This window comes from Anguilla anguilla, chromosome 6 (genome assembly GCF_013347855.1).
Source record: "Anguilla anguilla isolate fAngAng1 chromosome 6, fAngAng1.pri, whole genome shotgun sequence".
In the NCBI taxonomy this organism is placed as follows: Eukaryota; Metazoa; Chordata; class Actinopteri; order Anguilliformes; family Anguillidae; genus Anguilla; species Anguilla anguilla.
In genome coordinates this window covers 55,012,443-55,020,471 of record NC_049206.1, presented here as the reverse complement: position 1 = coordinate 55,020,471, position 8,029 = coordinate 55,012,443, and positions in this window count along the sequence as shown.

Genomic DNA, 8,029 nt, shown 5'->3' with positions numbered 1-8,029 from the left:
ACTTCCTGAAACACAGTAAGAGGGACTTCTGGCAAGACAGGTTTATTTTTCAAAGTAGTTCCTTGTACTTTAAAGAGTCACATTTGAAATGAATAAAAAAGACATTAAAAATGCAACATCATTTGGTCATTAAATACACTTTATTTGTAGGCAATTTGTGATCCGGAATATGATTAATTTTAAAAGCCAGCAAATGTGGATGCATAAAATGAACACAAATAGTCCTGTGATTGGGAAAATTATTTCAATTTTTGTTTTAACTAAAATTAGTTTATCTGACAAATTTTACAGGTAGAAATCTACACTCTTCCTTAATCAAATCTGGAATATGGGGAATGACGATCTTGAAAGCAGAGGTTCTACTATGTTTTGTTTCTGACACAGAAAGTAGTCTGCCAAATAATCACAGGACTTTGAGTTAAACAGGAAGTAGCTCTGAGTTCATTTTAAAATTCACATTTCCATGTATTTTTTCTACAGCAGTCTAATTACTTGTATCACATCAGGTTTTCACATTACAGTTATTAGTTTAACTTCGTATCTGACTGAAGATCATTATTATTTCCTGGCGATTAAAGTTTTTACAAGGTGTTAACTACTTGACAGTATCATTCTAGGTGACATTAGACATTATCATTAGGACAAAAATTATTTTTGAAAAATAATAGCAAACACGGTCGCTGTTTCTAGATGTGCACTTAACTGTTTTGAACAAGATTTACTGCAAAGATTTTTATTGTTTTGTGTTCTGAAACTTTGCATTTAGATATTTTTTGTAAGGTGTGCTTCACAAAAATATATTATGAGCCCAAAATACAAATTGTGTCTGTGCAACAAAATTAGAAAAGCAATTTGACTAAAATGAGACAGACCAGCTGTCAGAAACTGGTTTAACAGAACACTGACTGTCCCTGTCAGCCGTCTGTCTTCTTCATTAAGTAATGACAGGCTAAGGCTATAGACTACAGGACTGAAAGGTCAAAGGTTGTGGAGTTAGGAAAGTAGTGATGCTGCTAGTCATTTTTGTATGTCATATTGTAGTATGTGAAAACGATTCTGGGTATGATAAGACATGCTCAGTGTTAAGGTGTATTGTAACAGCACAGTAGCACTCTTATAATTGGAGTTGGACGCTATGTGAAAGTAGATGTCTGAACATGTCTAAACATGTCTAAACATGCTGAAGTGAATCTTTAATGAAATCTCAGTCACTTAAAATGTTTCTTTTTGTGATGTGAAATATCACATAGTAGAGCAAGCATATACTAGTGGACATATGCATACTATGCTATGCTACGCTATGCTAGGTTATGCTATACTATACTATACTACACTATCCCTGTGGTAGAGATACGAGCAGGTACTGTAAGGAGTAAAGGGATAACATGTTCTTGGTTTTATAAGGCCTTACCTTATAGGAGTAAAGTATTGACAAACCTCAAGGGAATACACAATACATTTTAGTTCTCAGATGCTATGCCTCCAGACTGGCCCTCAATGGAAATATGCATTCATTGGAAAGATGTGTCAGTGTGCGCCGCATGAAAAGAACCAGGGTACAAAGACAGACTGCAGAACAACAGAAGCATAACACCACTCAGCAGGAAGAAATCTCACTGATCAGGCTATGTATCAGGCATTCAGGAAGGTGCAGGAGCTGATATGAATTTTATTAAATTGCTATTATAGCGATTTTGGCGAAAGAGAGAGCGGTTGGATCTCTAACTTCAGCCAGTGTGCCCCTTTATTAATGGCAAAAAAGCATATTAAGCACACAATAGTAATAAACGGCAGAACCAGGCCGTACGCAGCATTTGTTTGCTCCTTTCATTCATAGCCTGCGGCAATTATGGCAATATGAGTGTGTGTAACTGGCCTCCTAAACAGTCCAAATCTGACTAGCTCATCGAGATATAACTTGACTGAGTAATTGATATCAGTAATTTTAATGGCAGGCCTCGATTTTGCAAGTTTGAATTAATGACTTATAGAAAGTGCTTTGTATGTGTGTGTAACTTGGTAATGTGTTTATTGAAAACATGTTTTTGTTTTTTTCTGATCAGTTTAAAAACAATGGAATTGCTATTCATTCTGGGTAAGAACATCTGCTAAATGCAAAAAAATGTAATATGTAATAATTAACAAAGGGACTTTGATTTTCATCCAAACTGTACCTGGATTGGAACTGGAAAACAGATAGATATATATATTTTTTAAAAGAGCATGTTCACAATTGATTTACTTTTTAAAAAATTTTATTCCAATGCGTGAAGTTGATGTCATTGACAGCACAAATATTCAGTGTAAAATCAACTTCAAGTTTACGCAATAAGAACTTATGGAAACACTGTCAAACAAAACATTTTACTGTGCAGGTAGGTGACAGCGTATTCATTCTTCTGTCTTACAGGAAAACGCCTGCTGCAGATGCACACTACAAAAACGAGGAGCCCTGACTGTTTCCTGTTCGGCGCGTAGCTCCGAAAGCTGTTTTCGTAGAACGGACGTCATTGTCACTCGCAAGGCGATACTTTCCCATACAATCCACAATGGCGAATAAATAGATAGCTATGCTGATTCAGAAAGACTTCTAAAGCTTGGAGTTTCTCATCTTTTCTGAGATGGACCCGGGGCAGGTCTTTGTGGTGTTCTTCTAGAGTAGCGGTGAGACGTCTGATTCAACAAATCAACGTCTTGACGTCTTGAAGTCCCCGATTGTATTAGACTAGGTGCCCCAGGGCTAAAGAAATGGTGGCACATGACTCCAGACTTCCGCCTGTCTCTAGAGAGATTTCTGAGTATTTACAAGGCATTAGCCCTATAAGAGAGTGGTTGTGTGGAGAATAAAAAATTTTTTTTTTTTTAAACTTCAGTTCAACTGCGTTAACGCACACCCATGATAAATAATTAGTTTTGGTTGCACCAGGTAATCACTTGAAGAGCAGCATTCCTTTGTAGAACAACCGGAATGTTAAAGCTGTTCATTTTTGAAACTTACATAGCTTAAGCATTTGCCCGTGGGAAATATGAGTTGCTTGAACTTTCTTTGATCGGTTATAAATAGTGACTCAATGTAAAACTGATGGCTTTGTTCACTGTGTTCTTTGATGCTCAGACAACAAACACCTACATTAAAGTATAAAGTTACCACAAAAGAGTGGCAGTGCACTCCCTTGAATTGAGAGGCAGCTATTTGAAAGGATTTCCTTCTTTTTTTTTTACGCAAGTTGATTATGGGGTGTGTCCCTTTCGGCGTCTGCTTTGTGACCCTGTTACAGGCTAGCTCACTTCTCTCACCTAGTGCGCAGTAGTCCTGCCTCACAGGTGACAGTGGCGGTAGTGTTCATTCTGTGTTGGTTCTCTCACTTGCCATAAAACACCAAAGTTTGGCCTCTGCCATTTAAATATTTGAGATGCATGTGACTAGATAGTATGAATTCATTTCCTGTTTTTCTGTGGGCTTGCTTATCAGATAAGTCAGTTGTTGTTTTTATCAGAGTAGGGAGGATCTTTTTTTCTATCTACACATTCTGTGGCTTGGAGCCAACATTTCCTTGATTACCGACATGTTCTATCGAACCCTCACTCCCAAAAACGTGGCTCTTAACAGTGAAATGAAGGATGCTTTAAATATTTTTGCTGTGGACCAACAGTGTTTGCATGCTTGCTTCTCAAGGAAGGATGGTGGTATTTATTTCAGGAATCTTGATAATCAGGTTAAATATTTTGTTTACACATTTTATAACATACAATGTACATATCTAGTCATTTCATTAGGTGGTGGTACAGTCACCTTAACAGTTATTGCCACCCTTGCTAAAATGAGCAACAAAAACTGTACAAAATAAGCAACACAGGTAATTAGCTATATTGTATGTTCAGAAAATGTTTTAATTATATGTATACAGGAAACTATACTCTTTAATGCAAACTTTCATTCATCCAATATTTTTAACCCAAAAAACTGAGGTGTCAAAACTACTGGTACCCCTGTTTTGTACACCTACTTTTTACACCCTCCCTTCAGAAGATTCAAACTACTGGGTAGTGTTCTGTAGTGTTTTATTATTGGTGAACATATATGGGGTGGGGGAGGTTACATTTGACCATTCCTTCATTTTGGATTTAAATTTAAGAGGGCTATACAGGCCAAAATATATGATGAATCTTGAAAAATCCAGCAGTCATGCTCAAAGACAGACAAGGCTGTCCTCACCAAATAATGTATTGGTGGTATGTCTTATCTTCTTTTTTTTTCAGGAGGCATCACGTGGTCTTTTGAGGTATCGGTGAAACTCATGTAGCCAGCAACGCAATGGGTGCCTGCGTTGTTACTGCCAGTTCTGTGGAGACTGCTCCCCGTAAGCTGCAGTCCACATTCAAAGCAGCTCCGAGCGTTGCGGTCTTGGGAGATAACGCGTGCAGAACAGGCCTGGTACTGCACGCCGTTGCCATACAGGTTTTTGGAAATAAACCTTGCTAGGTTTGCAATAACAAAGCCACACAAAGGACACGATCCGAGATACAATCCGAGTATCGGATAAGCGTGTCTGAACACGGCTCATCTTTTTGTCTTTAAGGACAACCCTTGAGGCCCTCAAGGCTCTTTTAGAATCGGCTGCCAAGGAAATGAACGCACGCCGCCATTTTGATCGCACATAAAAGTTGTCATATTATGCATATTACGTTATGCAATACTCTTGAGTCCCCAGCCAACCAATTAAATGTTACGTTACTGAAATTTCAAGGAGGCTCACTTTCTGTTCCGAGGCCAATGTGAAAGTGCCTGGGGCATGTGCTGTGCCCGGACTGTCATATCATAATTATTATCAAATATTTGCTGTTGTTTGCATGGATTCATATCCTGCTTGGATAGTTTTTATTGTTTCACACACCGTGCTGACCGTGTGCTTCTGTTCCTCTGTGTGTCCTGCACAGCTCCTGTGAAGGGTTTCGGCATTAGTTCCCGCGATTACATTACATTACATTACAGGCATTTAGCAGACGCTCTTATCCAGAGCGACTTACACAGCTTTTACATAGCATTTTTACATTGTATCCACTTATACAGCTGGATATATACTGAAGCAATTTCGGTTAAGTACCTTGCTTAAGGGTACAACGGCAGTGTCCTACCCGGGAATCGAACCTGCGACCTTTCGGTTACAAGCCCAGTTCCTTACCCACTGTGCTACACTCCGTCCGCGATAAGCTGAGTGGGACCGTACAGGTATGTTATTAATTTAAGATAGCCAATTGGTCATGAGCCCTTCGTTTGTAAAACCTGCTGCTGTCATTGCTGTTTGTGAAGACTGCTTCAGACAAGCGGCAACATATTTGTGAGCATTGCTCCAGAAGTACAGCGTGAAACAATGGTACAACAGTGAAGCTTTGAGGAAAGGTAGTATAGTGCCTCCGTCCACGTGTATGATGCAGTGGCAGCCCCCCCCCCCCCCCCATTTGTGTGCATGTGCATGTGCATGTGTGTGTGGCAAATAAACATTTGAGCTTTGACTTACTTTGAACATGACTTGTAAGCTTTGACTTACAAGTAACCACAAACATAACACTCTTTCTTCACAGTTATAGTTTGGTGAATTAGTTGTAGTGATTGCTGAATTAACTGAATGGTGTTTGTGAAGAAAAAATAATAAAATGTGCAATTTTTATAGTTTGTTAGTCAGTAAGTCAAGGAAAAGTGTTGATTTCCAATATCAAAAAGACAGTTTAAAAGTGCTGAACATGTCAATTGTTCGCAACACAGTTCTTTGGTATGCAGAATTAAACTGCAAATAAAACAGGTCATGGACGATGCCAAGAATTTCAGGTAACACGTCTACACAGGAAGGAACCGACTTTGCTAGGTGGCAACCACATATTAACGTCTTGGGTATGCATGTCAATGTACCGAGCCAGTCAACCTTACTGTGAATGTGCTGGCTCTCCTGTTTGGTATATATGTCATCACTCTACTAGGAACTCATTGACGCATTGAACCATTGTCATCTGCTGCCACTCCTGTGTGGTAAAGTATGAGGAAAAATGCAACAAATGGAAATCCTTCCTGGAATGGAACAGGAGGTACTCGTATTACATCGACCGAGCCCTAATCTCGTTCTTTATCACTTCTGATTCTCATCGGGATTCAAAACATTTTATTCACCGTATTAGTTCACTCACTAAACAAACTGTATGTTTACATGCAAATTGTCATCATGCACAGAACGAAAAGAAAATTGCATACAAAACTAATGAATCCATGGTGCAGTGGTTTTCAAACTTGATTTGGTATAGAAATGTCCTTCGTTCGCCGAGGCTTGCCGCGAGTTTTACGTTTTCGTGAAGAAGCTGTCCGCTGCCTGCACGTGACCTGCGATGGAATGTGTTTACCTCGCGTACAAACTACACGCAGTGTCAGCTGTCTTTCACAGAAACATTTCAGCAGCGGCTTCGATGGCTTTGAAATCATTAGGACAAAATGTATTTACTATACAGTTAAATGCAAAAATATTGGGACAGTGACACAGTTTTTTGTTGTTTTGGCTCTGTACTCCAGCACATTGTATATGAAATAAAACAGTGAATATAAGGTTAAAGTGCAGACTGTCAGCTCTACGTTGAGGGTGTTTGCATCAACATTTGCTGATCCGTGCAAGAATTACAGCCACCCTTATATTGAAACGTTGCAAATGTAAGTAGAATACAGAGAACATAAATAGACGACAAGTACTCCAAAGAAGGGATGGCAACTGGTTATATCCAAGTTCTGGAGGAAACTACAGAGAAGAGCTAATGATTTGACACTGCAGTGTGCCGGTGTGGAAAAAAAACCCCATTAAATACAATGATACCACAGCCCCATGCCATAGCACATACTGCAACTGACTTGACGAATCGAAGAAAATGACACCCAGGACAGGAAGTATTATGACAAAGGTTGAACTTTAATAATTTGATTGAACATGTAACAATAATAAACTCGTCGGTTACAAGTGTTAAGTATTAAAAACAGCCACCGGAATAATAATAATGATCAGACATCAATCAGCTTCATGTTTCAATTTCACTTCATGTTCACTCTTACAAGTCCCGATGGGACAAGCATATGCGACTCTTCATTAAAATCCAGCAAATGCAATGACAAGGGATTCATTCTTCCCGTAGGGTCCAGGTACATAAAACACAATCAGATCATTCCATGTTGGGAAGCCAGTACAGCCAGAGTTTTTTTTTCTTCAAGTCTAGCACCAAAGTAGCTTGATAATGTTTAGCTCGACAAAAACACATTCCCTGTTCTCAACAGCAAGCAGTGAAATATCTCTTCAGTCTCTGTACAGCAGACAATGATCTTTGATTTTATTCTTTTTTTGGTGCTTTTAAAGGATACTTTTAAAGGAATAAGCAAGTGTTTACTGCATTTTCTTTTTTATGAAATACCACAATCCCAAAGTGAGACAGTCAAATTCAAGTAGATAGCACAGAATGTGAACCTCACATTTACGTGAGATTGTTTCGTTGTACCTAGCTGGGGTACTTTTAAATGCCCATGAAATAATATTCAACATAGCTGGTAAAAAGCACGGAAAGTACAATGACGATGATCATGAAAATAATAACTAATATGATACCAAAAAAAAAACAAACAAATAAATGTGACACGTTAGTTAACAGCACTTGAAACATAGGCAATAGAAGCACGGTTGGCTGAATGCCATAAGGTTAAGATGTTTTTAAATATAAAAGTAGTGCATAAATTATATTACATATCATTAGTTTTGTGCGTGTGTGCGTGCGTGTGTGTGTATCAGCGTCTGTGGGTATGTGTGTATGTGTGCATGTGATTACAGCATGAACACAGACCTGTGTCTGATTTAGAACACACCGACACGAAGCTCCAGATCGTAAGAGACACACTTTTTCAATGCTACATTGATGCGATTTGCAAGCAAGAGTTTTCATCATATTCATGTGCACGGTGGCGAAGCAGCTACAGGCGTCTAGATAGCACCCACCTCCCCCCTGCCCCTTT